This window comes from Heterocephalus glaber, unplaced genomic scaffold, assembly GCF_053883595.1.
Source record: "Heterocephalus glaber isolate CG9 unplaced genomic scaffold, H.glaber_assembly_v1.0 deba00001600, whole genome shotgun sequence".
Taxonomy (NCBI): Eukaryota; Metazoa; Chordata; class Mammalia; order Rodentia; family Bathyergidae; genus Heterocephalus; species Heterocephalus glaber.
Genome location: NW_028258372.1, coordinates 30,908,956 through 30,925,514, shown reverse-complemented (window position 1 = coordinate 30,925,514; position 16,559 = coordinate 30,908,956). Strand labels below are relative to the sequence as shown.

The following is a 16,559-nucleotide window of genomic DNA, read 5'->3' as shown; positions in this document are numbered from 1 at the left end:
AGCCCAGGTTCTGATAGCTTCACTGCTGAATTTTACAAGACATTTAGAGAGGAACTACTGTCACTATTGTTTAAACTCTTCAATGAAATAGAAAGGGAAGCAATACTCCCAAATTCATTCCTGGAAGCAACAAACACCTTGATCCCAAAAGCAGAGAAAGACCCAACTGAAAAAGAGAACTATAGGCCAATCTCCCTAAAGAACATAGATGTAAAAATCCTTAATCCTTAATAAGATACTGGCAAATAGAATGCAGAAGATCATCAAGAAGATCATATACCCTGACCAAGTGAGATTCATCCCAGGGATGCAGGGATAGTTCAACATATGCAAATCAATAAATATAATATACTATATTAACAGAGCCAAAGACAAATAACCACATGATCCTCTCAATAGACACAGAAAAAGCATTTGACAAAATCCAAAACCCATTCATGATGAAAACCCTACAGAAAACTGGAATAGATGGTCTTTATCTCAACCTGATAAAATGCCTAGTGCATTCTAGGCTAGGTTATGCCAGAGATGTAGGCTAATGGAGTCCAAGGCTGGGGATCTAAGCAGGCACTATTATTGAAGCTGTGGAAAAATACCAAGGTGATATAGTCATGTTTTTCCTTTTTCTCCCAAGAGGATGATCGGTCTCCACAAAAGTCATTTCATAAAAATTTTGAACCAAACTAGTTTGTGTTTTAAATGTCAGAATATATTTGTAGTAATTACAACTTATGTAGTAGTACATAACTAGAAATGGGAAAATTTGTACAGGTAAGGGAGATGACAATTTAAAAACCTATGAAAAACCAAGAGAAAAGGAAAAACATGACTATATCACCTTGGTATTTTTCCACAACTTCAATAATAGTGCCTGCTTAGTTCCCCAGCTTTGGACTCCATTAGCCTACATCTCTGGCATAACCTAGCCTAGAATGCACTAGGCATTTTACTTCTAGTCTTACAGAGGTCTCTAAATATCTGTGTGACTTTGGGGAAGGTCAAGAGACTTAACTTCCATTTTTATATCAGAAAAATAGAAAATTACCAAAATAATTTCAAAGCTCCCTTTTACGCAGAAAATTTTATTGTTCTATGATACTATGTCACTAGCTGGCAATTAGTAGATTCCTTCCATCCCTCAAGGGTCTTTTTTTCTCTTTTGGAGATGTTTTGTGTTATTTCCCACTCTGATTACATTTGGATGAGTGGCAAACCCATTTTCTACAGGGCCCACTACTCCTAAGTGTCAGATCCTGAGCTAACATTAATGTGGTCTTTCTGGACCTGAAACCCCAGCTCTCGAGAAAATAGTGTTACATTGAGAAACATTAACACTTATCACAGTAACAGTACTTCTTTGCAGTGTACCTTATAGATGACAAACTGGTTTGGTGTTCATTATTTCATCTACAATAGTCATCTTAATTATTCTTTTGACTATAGGATGTTTAGAGTATCTCTCGATTACCCAGATATTAGCAAAATGGGTCAAGATGTCTTCTTTAATAACCCAACGTAACCTTGCAATGACTGCGGTGCCTCACTTCGTGGAGAGAGCCCAAAACCCAAATCACCAGCTTTCCACTCGTGATTGTCACAGTCAGCAAGGCTATAGGGAAATGAAGTGGGATCAGATGCTCTTCAGCAAGTGCTGGGCTCTGCCCAGAACCACTCTGTAAGCCTCCTCCAGACAACACAGAGGAGCCAAGTTGAACATATGCTCACAGAGGGGGAGTCAGGAAACAACTAGGACATCCACACTCACATCTTGGCATGAGTTACTAACCCTTAAACAACATTTCCAACTTCTCTCCTTAGGGAAGAGGAAAGAAAGCCCCACGTAGCAGCAAACCATACCTTCCCCAATTTCACAACCCCTGAGGGAAGTCTACACATGGTATTTGCAATTTGGCACCGTCTCTAAATTTGCCTGTCTTGTGTTAATATGTTCATTTGCTTTTAGAAGACTGTCTTATTCACCGATAGGCAGTCAAAAGAATATGCAGCATTGTAGCCAGGTTGGCAGTAACTGTTATCATAACCTTTACTATATCTGCTGATATTTTTTGTTCCTAGTCCAGATGTCATGTATAAAGGCCTATATTCTCATTATGTACATTAGTGTTCAAGAATGCCAACGTAATTCAATGAACTGCTTAATATTTGAGGAAAGGACTTCATTTTTGTAAATTATTCAAATTTTCCATCAGCCATCTACAAATCAGGGCATTTATTGCCTAATCTCTCCTGAGCTTGCCCTAGATAAGAGGTTCAATTATGCTAAAAATATTATGGCTTTCTAGTAATCAGATCAGCTGAAATGTAAGCTGAAATTCCTGTGTTATTAAGACCATTGTGCTTCCCTATTCTTCTGATTAAGAATACAATTTTGCTGGTAGAAATGTGATTCCTTAAACTTTAACTCAAGATCCAGGAAGGCTATGTAGGAATAGGCTCAAACTATGCATGCAGTCTTAGAGGCAAAAGGAAAAGCCACCAATTTTTTTTACCTCATTAGGAAACCCCCACTTGTGTTTCTCTAGGCATGCTGAGGCCATGTAACACAAGGAAATGTTCATTTTCTACTTTCTATACAATTTACTCCAATTCACCATTTGCCCTTACCACTGTTAGAAAACTATTTTTTTAATGAACTAATGGCTTTCCTTTTGCCAACTCAGTGGTCAATTGTCTATCCTCTTACTAGATATCTCACAGCATTTCACATAGTTGGTTTATTCAATTGTCCCTCTATTCATCTGTGTCCCTGTGTTTTCCTAGATTTCCTCCTAGCCCATTGCTTTATTCCCCAGTCTCCTTTGCTTCCCTGACAGATTTTTTCAATTATCTAACATTATCTTATCTTCTGTCTTTCTAATCTTCCTAAGCAAACTAATAACATATAATACCTTTAAATTCCATCCATGTTTTGATGATTCCAAGGTTCAAATATTCAGTATTAATCTCTCCTCTAAGCTTCAGGCTCAAATATCCAAATACTCCCCATCTCCACTCAAATGTCTTGTACCAAATGTATCCAAAATGTTACTCTAAAATCATTCTTTCACTAGTCTTTCCCATCTCAGTAAAATGACATCTCTCACCATGTTACTCTACTAAAATATTGGAAGCATCCTTGATTCTTCTGTATTCTCATACCCCTAACTATCCAACACATTGTGAATACTCCCAAAAATATATTCACAATCTGACTACTTCTCACTATGTTCAGTGCTTTAATTCAAAATATCATCAACTCTCACTTAAACTCATAGCTACCTGGTTCTACTCTTACCCTGAGTGTCCATTCAGTAGCCAAACAATCTTTATAAAGCAAAACATAGGATATACCACTCCCTTCCTAATCATTTAATGCAGCTTCTCATTTAAGTAAAACCACACTCACATGCATCAGTTTTTCCATAAAACCCTATGTGATTTCAGCCTAACTCACTAACTTCAAACACCACCATTCCCTGTGCCTCATTGATGACTCTGTTCACTACTTTCCTACTTTCAAATACAGCATATGAAGGTCATTCCTATATTTGGGCTTTGTATTACTCTTTCCTCTGCTGTATTATTCTTCTCTAGATCACCACATCACTAGCCTTCTTCCTCATCATTCTGATCTCAGCTCAAATGTCATTTCCCATGAAGCTTTCCAGCACTATGCTGAAATTACTCTTTAATTTCCATCTCTAGTATACCTTATTTTCCCTTCTGAGTAGTTTTCAAACCCTGAAAGTATGTTATTTGTTCATTTACTTATTAAATGCCTGTCCTCTTCAGAGGATGAAACAATTAGGAGGACCTTGAACTTTTGTCACCACTGCCTTAGCAGCTCATAGAAGAGTGCTCAGCAAATGGTCTGTGCTCAATATTTAAATGAAGAAATGACTGAATAAACATCTGAAAATGTTTCTAAGAATCCACATTCAAGTTATTTCAAGAGTAGATTAACAAATTACAGTATTTCCTAGAATCCTAGAAAGCAGAATTTGGTTAAAACAAAAATTCCCAAAACTTTGAAAAAGGGTACTTGAATACATAGCATCGTGTGACAAATTTCCAGATAGAAGTCCAATCTCCAGTTACACTGACCAAGATCAAAAGCATTTAACTGACCAGAGGCACAAGATGTGAATGCTGTTTATGCCCTGTATTATGCTGTCTCACTTTTCTTCCCCAGACCAACTTTTCATTCAACAGTGCTGTCTAAATTCTTAAGAGCTTCAATATTCTCACTAAAAGCATTTTTTAAATTTCAAATCATGTAGTGCAATGAGTGAAGCTGAACTGAAAGGGTCTCATTCCATTAAGTCCTAGAGTCCAAAGTGTACAATTCTAAAACATCAAACAGAGCATAGTGGACAAGCTCAGAATCTGAAACCAGACCACCTAGGATCAGAAGTTGGTTCTATCATTTCAACATGAGCAGGCCACTTAACTGTTTTGTCTCTTCTGAAATCAGGGCAATGATTTCTTCTGAAAAGGGTAATGTATGCAATGGGGTTGTATTTAGGACAGACGAAGTAATGCACATTAGAGACAGTTCTCAGTTCCAAGTTGGAGGCCACTGGGAAGAAGCTGAGGTTCTTAGGCAGCTGGAGCTAAATGCAGATGACTTCAGCATTCATTGCTGCCTTCTGCATATATTCCCATTCTACAGGGGCCAAAAAGTATGTGTTGCATTTCCCAGACACCTCTGTAGCCAGAGTTCTGGATGCAAGTTAAACTGCACCAATGTTGCATATTCCTATGAAATGTGGAATGCCCAAGTGAGCCAGAAATCCTCCTCCTGCTGCTGGAGGTACAGCCTTGGAGACATTCCAAACTCAACATTCCACATGGAGAGTCTGTCTCCATGTGATGGGGAGGACAGATTCCTGATCTATGGATTGCAGCAACAATGGCAATGCGTCTTGAGCCAGGGTTCCAGTCCCAACCTTCACTCCTCCACCCACTTCCCTATCTCATAAGCATGTCATCTTCCATATTAAACATCTTTCTGTTTGAAATAACTAGTACAGTTTTGGGATCCTATACTGAAATATGATTGATTTATATTTTATAACAGCAAATAGAAATTCTTGTTGAGTATAATTATATATCAGGGATTGTTCTAAGTCTTTGCATATATTGACTCATTTCATCTACTAAAATTCCTGTGAGGTAGATTCAATTACTCTCCTGATCTTGTAGTTTAGGGAACTTTAGGAAGAATGGCAAAATTCACTTGAGCCAAAAGTAAATAGGTATCAAGTGATACAACTGGAATTCAAACCCAACCAGTATAGTTCTAATAGCACACTCTTACTCATCCCTCACAAATAGAAAAGGTAGAGTATCACCCAATTTAAAACAACCTAACTTTGTCTCGGTGCACTGCTATGAGCCACAGGTAAGGGAAAGAAATCAGAGGTTTATCTGTAAAGAACCTTATCATACCATTTTTTCTAATCCCTCATTCTGGACATAAGGAAACTGAGGCTGTAAGAAATCATATGACATAACCATAGGCATACCACTAAAAATTAAATCCAGGAATGGAATATAGGTTTAACCCCAAATACAGAATCTGTGTTATGCTAATATCTTTTCTAAGATTTAACATTGCCATTTATCCAAAAATATGATTGCTTGATTACTCCTTATATGTAGCTGGAGAAGTGTTAAGCTTGGGCACCACCATCTCAGGAAATTTGTTGTGCTTTTTAAAAAAATAAAAATAGAAATTGTCAAATGAGTAAATAGGAACTTTAGAATGAAACTATTAATATTTAGAAATTTTATTAGTGATACTTCTATTTTTTCAGCCACTTTGACTTAAAGCTATTGAAAGCAAAAGGCTCTCATAATTATATCATTTTTAATTCAATTTCTGCTAACTCATATGGCACAACTTGTGAAAATTTAAAGGATTAATAAAAGGTGATACTGTTAAGTGACGTAGTTTATCAACTTTTCAATAAATGCAATGTCCATTTTTAACCTCCCTGATAATTAGAAAGAAGTAAAAAACTTGAATACCCATGTGTAAAAGTGCTATTGGGCATTCATGTCCTCAAATTTCTATGATTCCAATTATAATTAGAATGCAAAAACAGATTAACATTTCAATCCTAATAACCTTAGAACAACAAAAAAATTAAACCAAGCCCATAGAAGTTCATGTGCCCTAATGAAGGATTATCATTGCTACACTGGAAAAATGACCTCGATTTGGATTCTGAAAACTAAAAATTAAAACTAGAAACTGAGTTTGGAGGTGTTGTGTTGTACTTTTTTAATTTATTTGCACAACTTTAATCTCTTGGGTTGAAATTCCAAATCCCTGATAATTAAAAAGAGAATTTGGAAAGAGATAACATTTTCTCTCTCTGCCAGATTGCCCAAGTAGCAACCAGGCTGGACAACAGCAATCATGGAAAATGATGCATATAAGTCCCAGAATAGTAATAAAAATGCGAACATGTGTTTATTCCTCAGCAGTAAATAAAACCCCAATTATTCAAACTGCCTAAAGAGCACCTCTCTAAGGATTCCAACCCTCTCCAAAAGCAGCTTCTATATGACTTCAGCCAGTAAAGCTGCAGGTACAACCGAGGGGCGGGGGACATGGAGGCAGCTTCCCAAAATGTCCTTGAAGAGGTCATTTCCTCAAGCCTCATACAATGCATAGCAAATGTAGATAATCAGGCAATCTAGACAATTATATTCATCATATTGTTTGATTTAAGTCAATTGACTAGCTTTTTTTTTTTTTGGTACCAGGGGTCGAACTCTGGTCCTTGCGCTTGCGCTGCAGGCGGCAAAACCACTGAGCTAAATCCCCAGCCCCAGTTGACTAGCTTTTTAATAGAAGTGTTTAAGTTAGGAAATATCAATGATTTTCAGTAGAGGTAGGAAACCAGGACATTAATAGAGAAATTCTGGCAAAAGCACCAAATTTTTTCATTATTAAGTACAGTTTTAACATATCTCATTTTAAATCTCATTTTAAAAATATTTTATTATAAATCTGTTTTTCAAGTAAACATTCATTCATATTTTAACAAATTAACAAGTTTATCCATGAGAGCTTCTGATTAAAGAGTAACAATAAAATCAAGTACAAATAAAATTGTTTTACTGAAATGCACAGCGTGATCAAGAGGAAATGTTAGATTTCCATTTCCATTAGGCTGATAGATATTGAAAACACTTTAAAGACTCCCCAACCCCAGGGTAGCTTTAGAGCTTCCTAAACACCTGAAAGATGTAGATTGTTGGAAAAATCTAGTTTCTTTTTTAAAGCAAAAATTAAAAGAAATACTCAAATTTGTTTCTGGAAACTATATCAAAACAAAACCACACTCAACTTGAACAACTGCAGTCCTTATCTTTTGTCCCATTGCCTCAGAAATAAGAGGTGTTCTTATGACTGTCAAAAGCCATATTTCTGAGCTGTAAAAAAAGATCAGCACAGCATGAGATTCTATTTGAGAGAAATCTTTCACCTGTTATTAAATAATAGCACATAATGTTACCACCCAGCAGTCTACGGTTGTGTTCTGCCTATATTGGCTCTGTCTTCATGGTTGTCCCTCCTTTATGACAGCATCAGCCACTGGAAATGCAGTGACCTAAGGGTGAGTTCATGTCAACTTTTCAGTGGGTAAGACTGCTCCTTCCAAAATTGTATTCTCTACTGCAGAAGGAGTCACATGTACAACCCCAATTCTTACATTTAACAATTTGCTGTTTATTGTTTAATCACTGACAATCACAGGGCTAACCACTCAAATGCCGTAAAAGTAGTAGCGATTTCTAAGAAATTAGTCATCAGCAATAGTTACTGAAGTGTTTGATGGTGACATCCAAAGGCAGAGGCCAATGAGCTCCATTTAACTCTAACAGGCTACTCATTAACGGTATTACAACCACTCCTGCCAATAAAAACTGTAATTAACTGTGTTAGCAAATAAACTGCCAATGATATAGTTAGGTCATTGCACGAAGTTAAAATGCTTGGTTTTGTCCCGGCCCGCGGGTAAGTCAACGGAGACCCTAGAGGGGGAGCGAGGATGAGAGGGGACAGGGGACACGAGAGATGGAGACAAGACAGGTTTCTGATCAAGTCTCGTTTATTGCAGAAGCTGTTACAACATATATACCTTAGGGCTAGAGGGGAGGAGCAAGAGGAGGGTACTGGGGCTACTTCCTTGTTGCCGGGTAGATTTGCAGCAGGCCTGGATATGTCCGTAAAAGGCACTCAAGAGTTCTAGCGGGGGGGCAAGGCCCCCCACAGGTCCTCCCTTTAAAATTATAATTTTAGAAAGGCGTCAGGAGAGCCAAGCCTGCGGGGGCTGAGCCTGTCTTGGGTCAGAGCAACACACGTGTCTGCACCGTGCACCTTACCCATCATCGGTTAACCAGAGAATCAAGGCTCTGGCACCTGTCTTAGGCGGCACACGAGGGCTCTCTCATTGCATGGCACGCTTGCTCAGTTGCCCGTCATTGACTTGCCAGCCCACTCACCAGGTGGGGCGAGAACACTTCGCCACGGCAAGGACCTAATCGATGGTCCGACATTCGTCCTGGTCAGCCATTGCCAATCTATTATAGTAGACCTGTATGGGCGCTGTTTTTATTGCCTCTATCTGGGCTCTAAGAAAGGCCATGATTTTGTTATAAAGTACGGGCCCTAAAGAAATGAGCAAGAGTAGACCCAATAAGGGTCCCAGCAAAGGGAGGAGATAAGGGAGGAAACCATTGAGGCCAGTCCAGAGGGGATTTTGAGTGAATTTTTGTCGTCATCTGTTTAAATCTTCCTGAAGTTCGCGAATTTTTCCCCTGATGATCCCAGATTTGTTGGCATAAAAACAGCAATGTTCATTTAAGGCTAGACTGTGAATAAGAGAGTTAAGCTACCCTGATTAAGCTTTTGAAGATAACCAATGTGGACATGCTACAATAACATATTCAGAACTTAACCAATATGAACGTTTTGTAACAACATATTTAGTGCTTAAATATCAAGGACAACCAATACAATCAATTTATAACATATTTAGATAATATTCATTGTGATATGTCTCCCATAAGATTATATAATATAAAATTTACTAGGGGGTCCCTTTAATGAATTAAGACCAGAATAATCATTTTCTGGGTGGCCACTTCTATATTCATCAAAGGGAGTTCCCATCTATAATCGTTTTGACAAACAATTAAGAATATATATCTTTTTATTTTATAACTGTTAATTGTAATTTGATTGTTGCGTGTGGGTAACAATGCACGTCACTTTCATAAAATAAATTTCAGTGGTACTTTGATCAGTTAACAACCTGGGAAGAAAAGCATGTCTTTAGTTTAATAATATTATCTATAAGTCAATTTAACAATAGGCGAATATCCTTTGAAGAGAAAGGAACATATTGAGCTCAACTGTACAAACACAAACAACAGACAATAGACAAACATATAAGACAGTGTATAAAATTAGGGTGCACCCAAATATAACTAGCCAAATTGAATTATACTATACTCTTGATGATTATTAGATTGTAATTGTAGGCGCCATTGTTAACTGGTTAAGATTGGACAACGTCAGGTCATCGGCATCATCAGCACACCTATCAACTTGTTTTACTAGGCGTTCTGGGAGCCACCTGGCTGACTTCATTTCCTTGGAGTAAATACACACCGATCCTCGGCCCCAGATAAGTACAGGATCCGGCCTGTGCCATGAGTGGTCCAGGGGGTCTTTCCACATCACCGAGGCAAATTGTCGTTGCGTCTCTGGTTGCCAGAAACGATTGGCTGCAGATAAACCTTTGGCATCCAAATTTAAGAAGTTAAGAATAAATAGTGCATGTGATATCAGATTAAGAATAAATAGTGCATGTGATATCAGATTTCTAGGAGACCCCTTAGTAGGATACCATTCCCCCTTTTTTATTTTGTCTAAAGTAATTTTAAGTGTGAGATTAGCCCTTTCTATAATGCCTTGTCCCTGTGGATTATATGGGATTCCCGTTATATGTGTTATTGTAAATTGTTTGTAAAATTTGGAGAAGCCAGAGCTGATATAGCCAGGACCATTATCTGTTTTAATTTGTTGTAGGCAGCCAAGCACTGAGAAGGCAGTGAGGAGATGAGCAATGACGTGTTTAGTAGCTTCCCCAGACTGCAGGGTGGCAAATATGAATCCACTATATGTATTAATGTTGACATGTATATATTTAAGATTTCCAAATTTAGGGTAATGTGTGATGTCCATTTGCCATAGGGCATTTGGAATCAAGCCACGAGGATTAACTCCCAGATGAGGTGTAGGAAGGTGCAGAGTGCACGTAGGGCAGGCCTTAACAATTTGTCTAGCTTGTTCTCTAGTAAGCTTATACATAAGGCGAAGCGTGTGAGCATTAAGATGATGGAATTGGTGTGCCTTCTGTGCTTGGTCAATTGGACTGGGGGCATCAGTATTTATTGAATAGGCAAAAGCCTGAGGTCTTGTGGCTAGGTCTGCTAAGCGGTTGCCCTCTGCAAGTGGGCCGGGTAGGTTAGAGTGGGCGCGAAGGTGCCCAATGAAAAAGGATTTGGATCGTTTTCTGATTAGATCTTGTAATTGGAGGAAAAGACCACCAGTCTGAGAGGCAAGTTTGATCAGTCCACATGTTTCTAATAAGGGAACAGATTGGGCAATGTAAGCACTGTCAGTAAAGAGATTAAAAGCTCGGGCAGGAAATGCGGTAAAGACCGCTATGACTGCCTGGAGCTCGGTTAACTGGGCCGAAGAGTGGGCGGTTTGGAACTGGACAATGTTATCATCCCACACATAGGCAGCCATTCCGGTGGAAGAACCGTCTGTAAAAACGGGTAGAGCCTCTGGCAGGGGAAAGCAAGAAGTGATCTTCGGGAAAATGAAGTCATATCTGTTGGCAAAGTCAATAAGTTTGCTGGGAGGATAGTGGTTGTCCAATAACCCTGAATAAGAAGCAAGAGCAATTGGCCAGGAATCGGTGGTTTGTATAAGCCAATCGACCTGGTCCTTAGGGTAGGGTTGGATAATGACATCAGGTTCTTTTCCAAAGTACATCTTTCCATGGTCTCTGCCCAAGATAACTAGGTCTGCAACTGCAACATAATAGGGGTAAAAGACCCGCTTAGGGGAAACTGGGAGATGAACCCACAAAAGGGGAGCAGTTTGCCAAAAGACAGCAGTGGGAGAGAGGGAGGTTTTGCAGATGATATACTGTAAAGGAGAGTTATAATCCATAAAAGTAATTGTTTGATTTTGAATGGCTTGTTCCACTGTACTGATGGCTTTGCGCCCCTTGGCAGTGAGCTGTCGAGGTGAAGTAGGGTGGTTATCACCTTGTAGGGTATCATAGAGAGGCTTCAGGTCATGTTTAGTGAGCTTTAAATAGGGCATAAGCCAATTAATGTCTCCTAGCAATTTTTGGAAGTCATTTAAAGTCTTAAGACCGTCCAGCCGCAAGGTAAGCTTTTGGGAGGAAATGTGACGTCCCTTCATCTGAAATCCGAGGTAGTTATAAGGGTCTTTTAGTTGAACCTTATCAGGGGCAATCTGGAGGCCATGAGATTCAAGTGCCCGTCGAAGGTCAGCATAACAAGCTAAAACCTCACTTCCTAATTGCCCCGCTACAAGGATATCATCCATGTAATGGATAATATACATTTGAGGCCAATTGTCTCGGGTGGATTGGAGTGCCGCGGCTACAAATGACTGGCACAGGGTGGGACTATTGGCCATGTCTTGGGGCAGAACCAGCCACTGAAAGCGCTGCATTGGGGTACAGAAATTGGTCGCTGGAAGGCTAAATGCGAAGCGTTTTTGATCAGCAGGATGTAAGGGAATGGTGAAAAAGCAATCCTTTAAATCAATAATAATCTTGTAATACCCAAGGGGAATGGCTACCGGCGAAGGGAGACCAGGTTGTAAAGCTCCCATGAGTACCATGGTTTTATTAACTGCTCTAAGATCTTGTAAGAGTCTCCATTTTTCCGACCGTTTTTTAATGACAAAAATGGGAGTATTCCAAGAGGAGTGGCTAGGAATAATATGGCCAGCATGAAGCTGTTCCTGCACCAACTGTTGAGCTGCTGACAATTTCTCCTTAGAGAGGGGCCACTGATCGACCCACACTGGATCATCTGAGAGCCAGGTAATCTTTTCAGCATGGGCCGCAGGAGTGTCAATGGCCCCTATGGAAAATGGCCTAGCCCTGCCCGAGGGGGCCGAGGGACAGGCTCAATGGGGTGAGTAAGGTTTGTAGGGTGTTTCCCCAGTCCCGTTCCTGGAATGTACCCATTTTTAAACATCTGCATAGTGACAATTTCATTGGGGCTGGAAATAATTATCCCCATTTGTGATAGTAAGTCTCTTCCCCATAGACTAATAGGTAACCCTGAAATGATATAAGGTCGAATGGTGCCCTGATTACCATCTTGGTCTCTCCAGGTCAGATCTTTGGCACTTTGTTTAGGATTTTCACTCTGACCTATACCCCCGAGATGGGTGAGGGTGTCTTTTAATGGCCATGCCTGAGGCCAATCCTCTCCCTTTATGATAGTTACATCGGCACCAGTGTCAACCAGCCCAGAAAATTGTCTCCCATCTAACCACAAGGTCATGAGAGGCTTTTGTGCTGAAAGTATCTCTGACCAGTAAACATCAGATGAGCCGAATCCCTGGCTGCCTCGGGCGTTGTTTAGAGCCTTAGTAGAGGTAGAGAGAAGGGGAAGGAGTAGCAATTGAGCAAATCTTTGGCCTGATTGAATGGTATTAATAACTTTGGGAGAAGAAACCATAACTTTAATTTCCCCAGAGTAGTCATTATCTATCACTCCTGGGTAAACCAACAGCCCATTTATGGTACTACTGCTTCGGCCTATTACGAGGCCAAAAGTCTCTCTAGGTAAGGGTCCAAAGACTCCTGTGGCGAGGGCCTGGACTCCCATTTCTGGGGTCAATACTGTGTGGGTGGTGGCACTGAGGTCCAATCCGGCACTTCCTTTTGTGGCTCTGATGAGGTCTGAAATGGATTGCTGTTTATTGGAGCAAAATTGAGCACCCCGTAAATTTGTTTGGAGTTGGGGGCCCGGGGCTGGCCCCCTTTCCCGTTTCCCGAATTCGAATCCTTAAGAGGGGGAAGGGGTCGGCCCTGGGCATCAGTTTTGGATCGGCACTCACTCGCCCAATGCCTCCCCCGATTACATCGGGGGCAGGGCCCGGGGGGCGGAGCATTGGGGCCCTGCATTTTAGTGGTCGGGCATTCTCTAGCAAAATGGCCGGTGGCCCCACACCGGAAACACTTATTGCCGACGTGGCGTTGCAAAAATTGTTTGACTGTGAAGCCTTGCATGGCGGCCGCCATGGCAAGGCCCTGTTGGTGGGTGGCCCCAATCTCAGAACAAAGGCGAATGTAGCCGGAAAGGTCAGTTTTCTTTTTATAGGGGCGGATAGCGGCCTGACAGGCGGCATTGGCGTTCTCAAAAGCAAGCTGTTTAACAAAATCTGTCCCTGTCTCCGCGCTCCCAAAAATCCGGCCTGCCGCCATGAGAAGGCGGTGGACAAAGTCCGCAAATGGCTCGTCTGGGCCCTGCCGAATGTTAGTGAGGGAGGCACTCACGTCTCCTTTGGAGGGGAGCTTTTTCCAGGCCCTAGTGGCGGCGGTCTGAATCTGGGCATATAACCCCGCATCAAATTGTATTTGTTGGTCGTTGGCGGAGTAGGCCCCCTCCCCAAGGAGCATGTCAAGCACCCATCCACTCCCCGCCTGAGCATTGCGCCTAGCAGTTTCTCGGCAATTTTTAACATATTTAGATTTCCATAATAAATAATCACCTCCTGTAAGGGTGGCGCGGGCCAGAGTCTGCCAATCAATTGGGGTGAGCCAATTTTCTGCCACCGATTCTAAAATAGCCATGGTGTAAGGTGCAGTGGCCCCATATTGAGCTGCAGCCGTTTTAAATTTTTTAATGACCTTAAAATCAAAACCACTGTGGTGTCTTCACGCCTGTCTCTGTGCGTCAGTAGTTTTAGTTACGGGAAAGGCTTCCGCATTTTTAAGTTTCAGGGATACTCCCGACCCGGATGGCACCCTAGGGGCCGCCCCTCTAACGGGGGGTCGTGGCTTAAGTTTGTCTTCTCTACGGACATTTTTATGGGCTTTGCCTGTTCTTAAGCCTTCAAGCTGGGTAATAAGTTCTTGGTGTTCCTTTTCTAACCTTATCTGTTCTTTTAGAAATTCTATTTTGTCCCGGAGTTCCTTTTGGGGATCAACAACAGGACATGCCAGAGTGGGAGTGTCGGAGCCTGAAGAGATATAAGGAGGGGGATATCCGGAGTCGCCCCACAATGCTCCCCCCGCGGGCTCCTCCGACCCGGAGCCCTCTTGGGGCGGATCTGGGGGCGGAGGCGGGCCACGATAGGCTTGAAGGGAGGGATATAGGGGCGGAACCTTCCGCGAGGGTGGGGCTGTCCTAGAGGCGGTGGCGGAAAGCAAGGAAGCAGGGGTTCGGCGAGGCCCTGCCCTACAGGGCTTGGCAGGGTTCGTGGCCGTTTGGGGTTGGTCCGAAGGGACATCATGTCCGTCGGGGGCGGGATCGTCGTCACTGTCAAAGGACATCAAGTCCTCTTCTTTGTCTGACAAAGAAGTCGTGGTCTCAACGGGCCTGGGCCCCGGCGCCATATTGGCCCGGGAGACTGCGTCAGAATCACTGGCGGGTGTCAGCCCCTTACCATCTCGGAGAGCTACCTCCCCAGCCTGTATAGCCTGCGCCACCAGTGGATCCCTCGCTTTATGAGAAATAATATCATTAATCAAATTCCAATATGAGAACGCCGCAATCGGGACCTTCCCGGGTCCGCAAGTGGCATAATAATCCTGGAGAGCTTCCCCCACCTTTTTCCATCTCTGTTCGTCAATGGTTCCCTCAGCAGGGAACCAGGGACAGAGATCTTTAATATAATCAAAAAATCTTAACAACTGTTTGACTGTAACCTTTACCCCTCGTGCCTGTAATGTCTTCTTGAGACCTTGCACAAACAATTCGTGCTGACTAATGCCCTGTCCCATAATCGCTGCTCAACTTACCGAGGTGCAAAAAGACGGCAGGTCCACGTCAATTGCAAGCCTCTCCCGTGTTGAGTGTGCTCTTTGTTCCTCAATCTTAATCTTAGGGCCCCTGAGCAGCGTCCTTCACTGGATCCCCCGTTCTCTGGCCCCACGTTGGGCGCCACTTGTCCCGGCCCGCGGGTAAGTCAACGGAGACCCTAGAGGGGGAGCGAGGATGAGAGGGGACAGGGGACATGAGAGATGGAGACAAGACAGGTTTCTGATCAAGTCTCGTTTATTGCAGAAGCTGTTACAACATATATACCTTAGGGCTAGAGGGGAGGAGCAAGAGGAGGGTACTGGGGCTACTTCCTTGTTGCCGGGTAGATTTGCAGCAGGCCCGGATATGTCCGTAAAAGGCACTCAAGAGTTCTAGCGGGGGGGCAAGGCCCCCCACATGGTTTAGCTCTTCAAAACTTAGGAAGATGATCATTAAGTAGATGACACAATTTTTTAAAAATCTCAATTTGATCCTCTTACTTTTCTCAACTACTGACCTATTTCACTCCTTTCTTTCTAGTTGAGTTTTCAGCTTTAAATCTACCCTTGCTGCATCCATTTCTTCAGTATTTTTAACGCTGCCTCTAAAGTTTTCATCATCATCTGTCACACAAGGCACTAATGTAAGAGGTACTATTTCCAAACCACACCCAATATATTCGTGTAGGCGTATATTTCCTATAACATTTTGTACCTGTCCGTTGTTCATATATTTAGTTTTTAGCTTGTAAGACACCATGTATTTCTTCAATTGCTCTGTTGATTCTCTGAATCATTATCGGTACCTCTCCCCATTTTGAAGGCATACTAAGGGAATTTCCTGAAACTCAATCCTTGGCCCTTTGCTTCATTTTCCCACTCAGTTTCCCTTTGTAGAACAAAGTTACACCAGTCTTTGGCTTCTAGTCACTTGACTCTTCCCATCTGTCCTTAGACATTAAAATGGATGTTACTCAAATACATCTTCTCTTTAGATAATGAATTTCTGAAGGGATAGTTTTTTCCGGCTTGACAAATATGAATTTAAAGAACTTTTACTCAATTGATTTAGAGTCAGATAAACTCTAATCACCTGAAGGCATTCTCTAAACCCCAGGATTGCCTTCCTTAGCTAGTCTTAATACATACGTCCATAAAATAACTAATACCTCAAAATTCTCTCTCCTCATTCTTAAATTCAGTCATCAAGGAAGAGCAATCAATCCAAGTTTACAATAAGAAATCACGTACATTACTAGACAGCATGAATAAAGAAAGTCTGCACTGCTCTGATTTAGAACAGAGCTCTCTATACCTTTAGTTTTCTATCCAGTCTTTTCTTTAGAAATGAAAGTTACAAGACTAGGACTGAAAACTTATGCTATGAAAAGCTTTTAAACAATTAACCAACATATGTCACAAAGGTTAGGAACTACTGACTGTACT

The 16,559-nt window shown here is 41.6% G+C and overlaps 1 long non-coding RNA gene across 1 annotated transcript in view; it reads right to left on the bottom strand.

The window, feature by feature from the left end:
• The window catches only part of LOC147823157 (uncharacterized), a 665,389-nt gene that overhangs the window by 564,410 nt on the left and 84,420 nt on the right, over nucleotides 1–16,559 (bottom strand). The window contains exon 4 of the long non-coding RNA XR_015444199.1: nucleotides 15,114–15,292. This is a non-coding gene — a long non-coding RNA (uncharacterized LOC147823157). The remainder of the gene's footprint in view (nucleotides 1–15,113; nucleotides 15,293–16,559) is intronic.